Here is a 9,051-nt window from a genome sequence, read left to right as displayed (position 1 = left end):
AAAGCGTTCTTTTTAATAAAATACACCAATACAGGTTAAGTTTGCGATAAGCTTCATGATATTAATAAAGAACAAGGAAAGTACAAAAAATATGGAACCGATCCAACGCAGTTTGGAAATCGACGTTATGTGATGAATTGCGTAGGTAGCTGGATATCCAGCATTGTTTGGGGTTCCGAAAAGTGTTACACGGTAGAGCAATGCGTTTGTGTAAATCAAGTAGTTGTGTATGTTTGTGATGTGAGCGTACGTCTGTGCGAAGAGAGCACGAAGACGACGAGGATGGTGACGACGATCGTATGACGGCAACGTCGTGATTGCAACTGCGTTCGTTCGGCTCGAACTTATATGACATAGACTTGAGGTGGGTTCTGCATAGATATTTAACGGAGATACGCGAGGAATATACAGATTATGACGTGACCTGTAACTAAGTGGGATAGGATCAAGCGTATTTGCAACTGCAGAGTCCGTTTTGTCACTTGTTCACGCCCTCCGCATAAACAAAGATGGCTACGGCACCCTGAGTCATGGCGGCTCTTTCGCTTGGTGCTGTGCTCAAGCTTCTCATTTGTGAAGTCGAGTCGAGGTGTTTCGTCGAAACCGAAAAGGTCCCCGCCACCGATCATATTATTTTGATAGGTCTCATGGATTTCATCAACGAAACCGCGGAAATAGTTGCGCTGTGCTTGCGAACGTAAGACCTGCCTAGCAAGCCGCTTCAAATTTTTTTAAAGACAAAGAGCCGTTCAAGCTAGTAGGAGGCTAAAATAAAGGAAGTGTTTGTACATAGCCGGCCTCCGAAAGGTTCAAGCATTTGTTCGCGGCATTGCTGCACTGCCAAAGGTAGGCAACTCTGCACTGGGACTCGTGTTGCAGAATATCACATAGCATTTCTCAATATATACTGACAGTAACGGCTGTCGTGCTTTCAGGAGCTAAATGCGCATATTGTGCGCTCATCGAACGAGGCTTAAAACTGCGAAGTTACCTGGTCAGTTGGTCTTGGGATAAAAACAAATGAGAGTTACGTTTGTGAGTCGCCTGCACTTTTCTCTTTGGTTAACTGATCCGTGCGACAAGCTCGTTTGCGGCCGATGACTGGCGCTTCTTTGTGCTCACAGTACGCAGTCTTCGAGGTTGGGCTCGGGCTTTGGAACACAGCAAGCAACCGCCAACCCCGATAAAACGTGAGAAGTAAATAACAACCAATCGGACCAAATTGAGGCGGGGGGGGGGGATTTTTCTACAAGATGTTTCTGAAATTTACGGAAGGATTTATTTTAAGCAAAGTAACATGCATTAGGGTAAATCCGTGACTTGGAAATGAATTGAAACAGTGGTAGTCTAATTTAGCTGTATAAACAGTGCCGTAAAGCCAACGAGTCGCGCTTTGCGCAGGTCGAATGCTCCAGAGCTGGAATGAGCGCTGTTGGCAGTTCCTTCTAAATCTTACGAGAAATAAATTGGCAAATAACCGCTTGCAATGAGAGAACAGCATCTTTTGCTTAGACTACTACACGAATCCATACTATAAAAACGATATACCCCCTCGCGGCATATAATATGGGTCATCATCAACTTCAGACCTTGCGAGTTAGTCATCGTTCCTGCTTCCGTACCTCAGGACAAAAGTCGTTTATCGATTGGCTGAAGGAATATCCCGTGAGGAGCGTGAGAGGAAGTGTTGTTTTGTAAACGGCAATTTGACATTGCCTGAAGTTGGCGCTGGGTCACCATTGCAGATATTTTCCGTCATAATTTGTGGTGTGACGAGCTGCGCGAATTATGCTAATGAGTGGCCGTATGCAATCAGCCAAGAGGTACGTGTATCGCCGCATTTTCCCGGTCGTTTGGGGCCACGAAACTATTTTATTCCTACTCTTAGCATTGGCACCGCTCTATTCAGGGGTTGGAATGTGTGTTGTCAGCCATCATTTTTTTAAGACGCGTTTATTTGAAACAATTTTCATTGAACATAACAAACCTTCTGTGACTTTTCGCGCTCTTTGCTGCTGTGTCGTATGTAATCATGAGTAATCATCTTACACGTCATCATAGGTTATGACAATGGCGGCTTCACAACTTATAAAAATAAGCGTACGCGGTGCCTTGAACTTTTATCACGTAGTGCGAATAAGCAGCGAAGTGAATGGGGGGGGGGGGGGGGGGGGGAGAGATGGCAGTGCCAGCACTTGCGCCGCTTCTCAACCACAACCGAGTCGGGCTGAGTAACTTGCGTTTCACGAGATTGTGATAACGCGGCTTAGAACGTGAACTTGTCACCAGTAGTCGGTCGCGTATACTGTCTCAAGGAAGAAAAGACGCGCTCTGGCGCCAATGTACGACGACTCGTTCGGTTCCTCGGAGACGGAAGTTCGTGTCATTGTACGCGTGGCGCCCACGTCACGCCTCGAAGGAAATGGCGAAGTTTGCAGAAAATAGGCCTGGAGCTCCATAACATAGAACTATTCCTAACTTTTTTATTCCATTTCTTCAATGAGCCCTCCAAGATTGGTCAAAAATGTTTCGGGCCACTCCCACTTCGCTTGTGCGTTACGCGACGCCAGGAGAACCGCGAAAACTCCTCGTCTAATATAACATGTACACACTGATCAGGCATGGTTTGACCAAACAAAAGGAAAATAATGATTACCGACTCTACGCTTTTTGTTTTTCGGAATCAGCCCTCCGCTATTGGTCAAAAGTTCTTGGGCTGCGCCCACTTCGCCTGTCTGTCACGCGACGTTAGGAAACCGCGAAAAATCAGCACGTCGAAGTAATATGTAGGAACTAAATATGCATTATTATGCTGAACAAAAGTGTTTTTTATTTTTCGGCAGAACCGCAGACTGGCTCTGCTTTGGAATAAATAGAATATGGCTGCCCGCCGACGATCTCTGTGGCACTGGCTGCTGAGCTGCCGGGGAAAATGGATTTAGTTGCGTATAATAAAATATTTTGCGTGGCAGCATAACGTTATCGAGCCATTTCGGTGTGTACACGAGATCGCTTTGCAAGTTTTCTTCGCTGATTGTTTGTTCTAGCGACATTTTAATCTTTCCGTTGCACGCCGCCGCGATTTTCACCTAGCCGCCACAAGCTAAGCAAAAATAAGCGGGCGAATCGCCCATACCATCACGAAAATCCTCATCCCATTATCTCCTTTCATTGAGCTAACGAGGCCCCACCGAAACCTTCTCCACTTATACGTGCTCCTCGCCTCTTGTCAGCCATTAGGTAAGAAAAAACTGTGGAGGTAGCCAATGCTTTTCGCTTTGAAAATAAACAAAAGGGGCCTCTATAAACGACGAGATCATTTCACTGGTCTGTTCAAACAACGGCGCCGGTCACCATCAATGCTTGCGTCGGCGGTTACGTAAGTTTGACGTCAGGAGATTGGAATCAAAAAAGATTAGTAGCAATCATGCATGTTCGAAGAGACTTACTGCGTTATGCAGTTAGCAAACCATATATTGCTTTAACATTTAGGGAAACGAAAGCAGAAAAAGACTAGTAAACTAAGCCACAAGAATGTCTTAGGCTACAGGCATGAACATTAGAGAAATCCGTGTACTGACCATCACTCCTATGGTGACTGAATGATCACAGCGCCAGAGTTCCCTCTAGTAATTACTGTAATAAACTTTATGATTCAGGCAGTTTCGAAAAAAAAGAAAATAAGGGACCCAAAAGCGTGGCACGTCGTTATCTGCAAATAGAGAAACCAAGACATTGTATGTACCATGTGTGGGGCTTCAATGCACCGTTTTCGAAAACTAAGAACGCTGCTTCGCTTACGTGGGCCGACATCAGGGATGTATCTGACTAATTTTTGTACTAGCACTTACAAACTGAATTTTCTTAAGTTTATTTACACACTACCTGCACCGTCATGGTCGAATTACAGCAGCTGCGGCAAAGAACAGAAGTTACACGCATGTTAACGAAATACCTGCAATTTATTCACGTTTTCCTTTGCTTTTGTTTTAATTCTTGAAGCCTATACGCTGAAAGGTCTGTATGTATGAAAAATGTATTTATTTTGTGTGTGTGAACAATCAAAAACTTGAAATTGATTGAACAAAAAAAAACTGAAAGAGGGTTTGACACTCCTAGCATTATCTGTAAAAACTCATCAAATCACTGACATGCTTACAGAGATTATTTCTACATTGAGGAACGCCGTGCTCAATCAATTATACGTGGAGCAAGTATACAGAATCAGTTATACGCACGGTTCTTCGTTTGCGGATAGAACCCGATAATATCCGATTTTCGCACTTTCGTAAAGGCTAATAACAAATGTAGGTGTGACAAAACTAATGAACGCTGACCAGCATCGCTCAAGCGGGAACCCGCATATATATATATATATATATATATATATATATATATATATATATATATTCTGTAGTTTATATATATCTAATATATATAAATTCTGTAGAAGCTGCCCTTAAGCGAACAAAAGCTTATTGCTCTTTTAGTATCGGCGTTTTCATGAATACGGTAATGACGTATCGCATTTCCTGCACGTCACACGCATGCAAGCAGCGGCAATTCACTGGGCAGCTAATTGCCGCAGCGCTAACTTTGCTCTGCATTGTGAACGGTAGCTGTGTCGTTGAGAGGATGTTTGCCCAACTTCGGTACGTTCGAAGAAAGGCGGCTGATGCGTCTGGTTGGTACTACAATAATTTTTTTTCACGGGAGAATATAAACAGTAAAACAAAACGACAACGGACGAGGACGAAAAACCCGACAGGATGGACACTGAAATTCTTTCAATGCATATGCACACCCGTGAGCAAAAGTATACGGACCAGAGATCACGCGATAAAGCCGATTTTTATCTCTGCCTGTGAATGAAACTTGAAATTGAGGACTGTAGTCCAAACTTGGCATTGTGAACCTTCCAGCGTGCTCGTAAATTTCAGTTTATGCATGTTAATCACGAAGAAACTTAGTTTTTTCGGAGACCCTGTGGTCCGTATACTTTTGCTCACAGGTGTACATATACGTCAACGAGGTATTGCGAGACAAAGAAACGTACCGTACCTCCTGCGAAGCAGGCCCATGTTTACTAGTTTTTGCACGTTCTTCCTGCACAAAAGTGCAGAAAACAAATAAAAAAGGGATGGTCGAAGCTGTCTGTATTTGTTGTTTTCTTATAGTATTTTAATATTGCATTATTACTGCCTGATAACGAGGGTTTGTAAAGACATGTTCGTCGCATAATTTGCGAGCAGCTCTCTTTGGCATATTACACGTTCCGGTGAGTGATTTCGCTCGTTTAAATACAATACCTGTGTACGAAAGGAGATCTTTGCTTGTGTTATTCGTTTGTAAAACTCAACACAACATTTCAAAACTTTGGGCTGCTAGACAACAGATGCCCGATTTCTCGCCTGATTTTCACTTTAAAACCGAATTCCACCGAATTTCAAAACACATAGAGCCCGAAAACGAAGGACCCTAACTATACGCTAGATGTCCGTATTGTCTGGCCCCACACTCACTGTTTCAAAATTTCAAACATCCTTCCGTGTGTGTCCCTGACCGCTGCGGAAAACTGAACATCGTGCAAAATTAGCCGAAGACAGCCGGTGCTCTTGGGTATGCAGCGGTTTCGGCACCGAAACCGCGATCGCCCGCCTGAGCTAATGGCAGCCCGTCCTGCCTAAAACGGGTCCGCGAGAGAGGAAGCGTGAACCACGCTGGCGCCCTACGACTGCTTTCGCCCGACTGCGGCCGGCACTGCCGTCTGCTCACGCGTGCCGTCTGCTCACGCGGGCACGCACGTTGACGTCGCGCCATCCGCTCCGCGCTCAAACATGACCAGCCCTTAACACCACAGTGTGTTGCGCACGTTGCTGTTCGTGATAAAATTGAGTGAAATGATAACATCCACGTCATTATCGTCCCGAAAGATATATAACGGTTCTGTATATATTACGTTGCAACTAGTGCAGAGAACTTGCCAGTGTAGGATATACTTAATGCAATTATTTATCAATTATTTATCGTATAATTAGCGATGGCTAGCAGCGGTCAATCACAAATTGGCCTAGGCACTCCAGGCCCACTTCCTTCTCCTCCACCATTGAGAGTGTAAATGAAGTCACTCCCCCTTCCTCTCCTCCTGCCCTTGCTATGGTCAAGGCGCACGTATGATGAGCTGAAAGCATGATGTAATAGGAAAGCTAAAATAGAGATATAAAGCAGCAGACTGTTTGTCAGACACTTATTTTCTCGAGAACAACTTTGTTATGCTGCGCCAACGCCATCATCGTCCAGGACAGTAATGCGTGTTCTGTGGTCTGTGACATCTATGCCCAACACGCCGCACAAATTGCGAAGTGCCTCACCTCAATCCAAGGACCGCACACTGGCTACTTTCCAAGAGAGGAAGAAATGACAATTTTAAATAAATTTTGAGGGGTTTGAAGGCCAACTCCGGTGATATTTCGATGCCAGTTGACCTCAGTAAAATTTTGATTATACTTTCTCTTTTGCACTCTGATTACTTGTGCCAAAACATATGGCTGCAGGTTATTTAATTTTTCTGAAAATGTATTTTAAAGACTGGCTGCGTGTTCCCGACTCATGCCCCCGAATGTATGACTTTTTACTGGTTACCCTGTGTTTGGGACGTCAGTGACTACACTGCCACTTCGAGCAGAAACGACGGAGCTGCCTTCTTTTTCTACGAGGCGACGGCCGACAATCATTGTGTTGACAGACGCGATAACCGGTGCTTTTCTTCGTTTTGCCGCAGCACAATGCGTTGAGCTTTGCCACGTCAGCTGCCTCGCTTGGCGGTGGCTGGTAAAAAGCAAACGGTGATCCTTCAGCGTTCGTACTACTCTGGCTGAAATCACCACTGTCTAGTCCGAAAGAGCTCGAAAAACTGCCTCTGTCATCAGAAGGCGTCATCAGCTTCGCTCTTTCGGCGTTAGCGCCGCGAGTACTGGGTCTTTAGCACGCGTTCTGCGTGTTTACATTACGGTAGTGTAGGATCTAACGTCATCGACTCGTCCTTACGTCACACAAAGCAGCTAGAGCTTTCGGTTTCGGTACCTCGTTTATTGGTTATTTAGAATTAGTTATGTAATACTTATAAAGTATTATTTCAAACTATTCAATTTCTAAGCAAATTGAACCACCCTGCCGGTGACAGGACTGTTATTGCCATATATAAATGCCATTATCTTAACATGGTAAAAAGAAAAAAAGAAAGAAACACCGGACTCAATTGCATTTTAACGTCGCAAAGAAGCACACTGAGCTGTGAGCGACGCCCTAGTTAAGCGCTGCGATCTAATTTTGGCCCCTTACACTTCTTCAACATGTGTGCAAAGCCGCCCGTGGGTGACACAGCGGGAGCCGAACGCGTGACCTCGTTCTCAGCAGCTGGACGCAGCAATACGTCTGACAAGCCCCTGAAGAGTGTTATGCCAACAAATACACACGTACCTTAAACAGGCATGCATAAAAGGTATATATATATATATACAATCTTACAAAAGAGAAGCCTTTGTAAGAGCGTCCCGGTTTAATAGTCTGACTGGGATGTGCACACATGCTGGTGACGTGGCTGAGCTTCAGTAAGCTTAGTAACAGTGGCATCTAATAAAACACAGAAGTTACACAGATTCCATCAGTGCTGAACGAAGAGGCTACACTTCTCTGGTCGTTATCTTCCGAAATGTTAACAGTGTGTTCGACTAGAACCAGATCATATCTGAAATCAACCAAAGAATGCCCACGCATTTTCGTGCTTTTCTATTTTCTCACGTGTGCATGTCTTATACTAGGATCACGGTAATGCCATGAGATAAGCATAATCTCCGCCACCAACACCACATTTTTATGTTCCCCACTTCTAGTAGGTAGCTAACTGCACTTTTGGAATGCGGACAAGCTGAAAGAAGAAGAAAAACATAAACAGAGATAACGGCGCCATTAGATCCCCTCTGTATGCTGCTGGCATTCGGTGCTTAGAGAGAAACTGATTTAGTCAAGGAAGTACTTTACACAAAATTGTGTTTTTTTTCCTCGTCAGTGGGACGGACGAATGCATAAAAAGATAAATATAATGAAGAAACCAGTAGAAAAGTGGGAGCGGGGGGGGGGGGAGGGGAGAGTGAGCAAATCTAAACGCAGTAAACCAGAACGTGGCTGCTTGCATGGAAAGAGCGATTCTGCTGAAATATCCCCGCCGAGGCTAGATCAACGCCCTCTAGGGAAAAGTTGGCCGATCGCGCGAGCGTTGTACGTGTCTCCTGGCCCGTTCTAGATGACACAGAAACTCTCCGACAGGGCCATGGCAGTCCTCCTCGTCTTTCTAGGCGAGTGAGGCCGCAACCGTTGGACGGTGATTTCCTTGTGTCCCGGATTTTGCGGCGAGGCGCAAGCAATGCTGTACACTTACGCACACGCGAGTTATCTCTTCCAAGACGCACCTCGATCCGACTGGCTGTCGTGGCCGCCAGCACCATTCCGAAGTTTCCGCTACTTACCAATTTCAGGCGGTCCGGAGAGCGAGGTGTTATAGGCGGCTCTTTTATTTTCGCTTTACCTGCGTTGCCCATGCACGCGTCAAGAATAAAAAGAAAGTAACGACGACGCCCAGAGAGCGGGGGTGGGGAGTAGAAGGAGGAGGTGTGGCGCCTTTCATAGACGCTAGCGACTCTCGTTGTTCCGAGCACACGAAACGTGAGTGGAAACGCACGTGCACTCCTTTCTGAATTTTCGCGAACGACGCGACATTCAGCAAGAGGAAGGCCAGCCGAAGGACGTTTCCATTTACGATGAAGCCTGTTTGCGGAGAGACGCCTGCTGACTTGACGCGTTATTTTATAACGCGGCCAGTTTGGATGCAGCGCAGCGGCTTATCAGGCGGCGTGTTGAGGAAGAAGCGCTTCCTTGCGAATGACGTCGCCACACGCGATTATTCGCACAATCAAACACCTCTCACCGAAGGCGCAGGTATTACTGAGCCGTAGGCGGCAGAAAATTTCTGAATGAATCGGCTTCGGATTGATG

This window comes from Dermacentor andersoni, chromosome 1 (assembly GCF_023375885.2).
Source record: "Dermacentor andersoni chromosome 1, qqDerAnde1_hic_scaffold, whole genome shotgun sequence".
Classification (NCBI taxonomy): Eukaryota; Metazoa; Arthropoda; class Arachnida; order Ixodida; family Ixodidae; genus Dermacentor; species Dermacentor andersoni.
Note: the sequence above shows the minus strand (reverse complement) of the source record.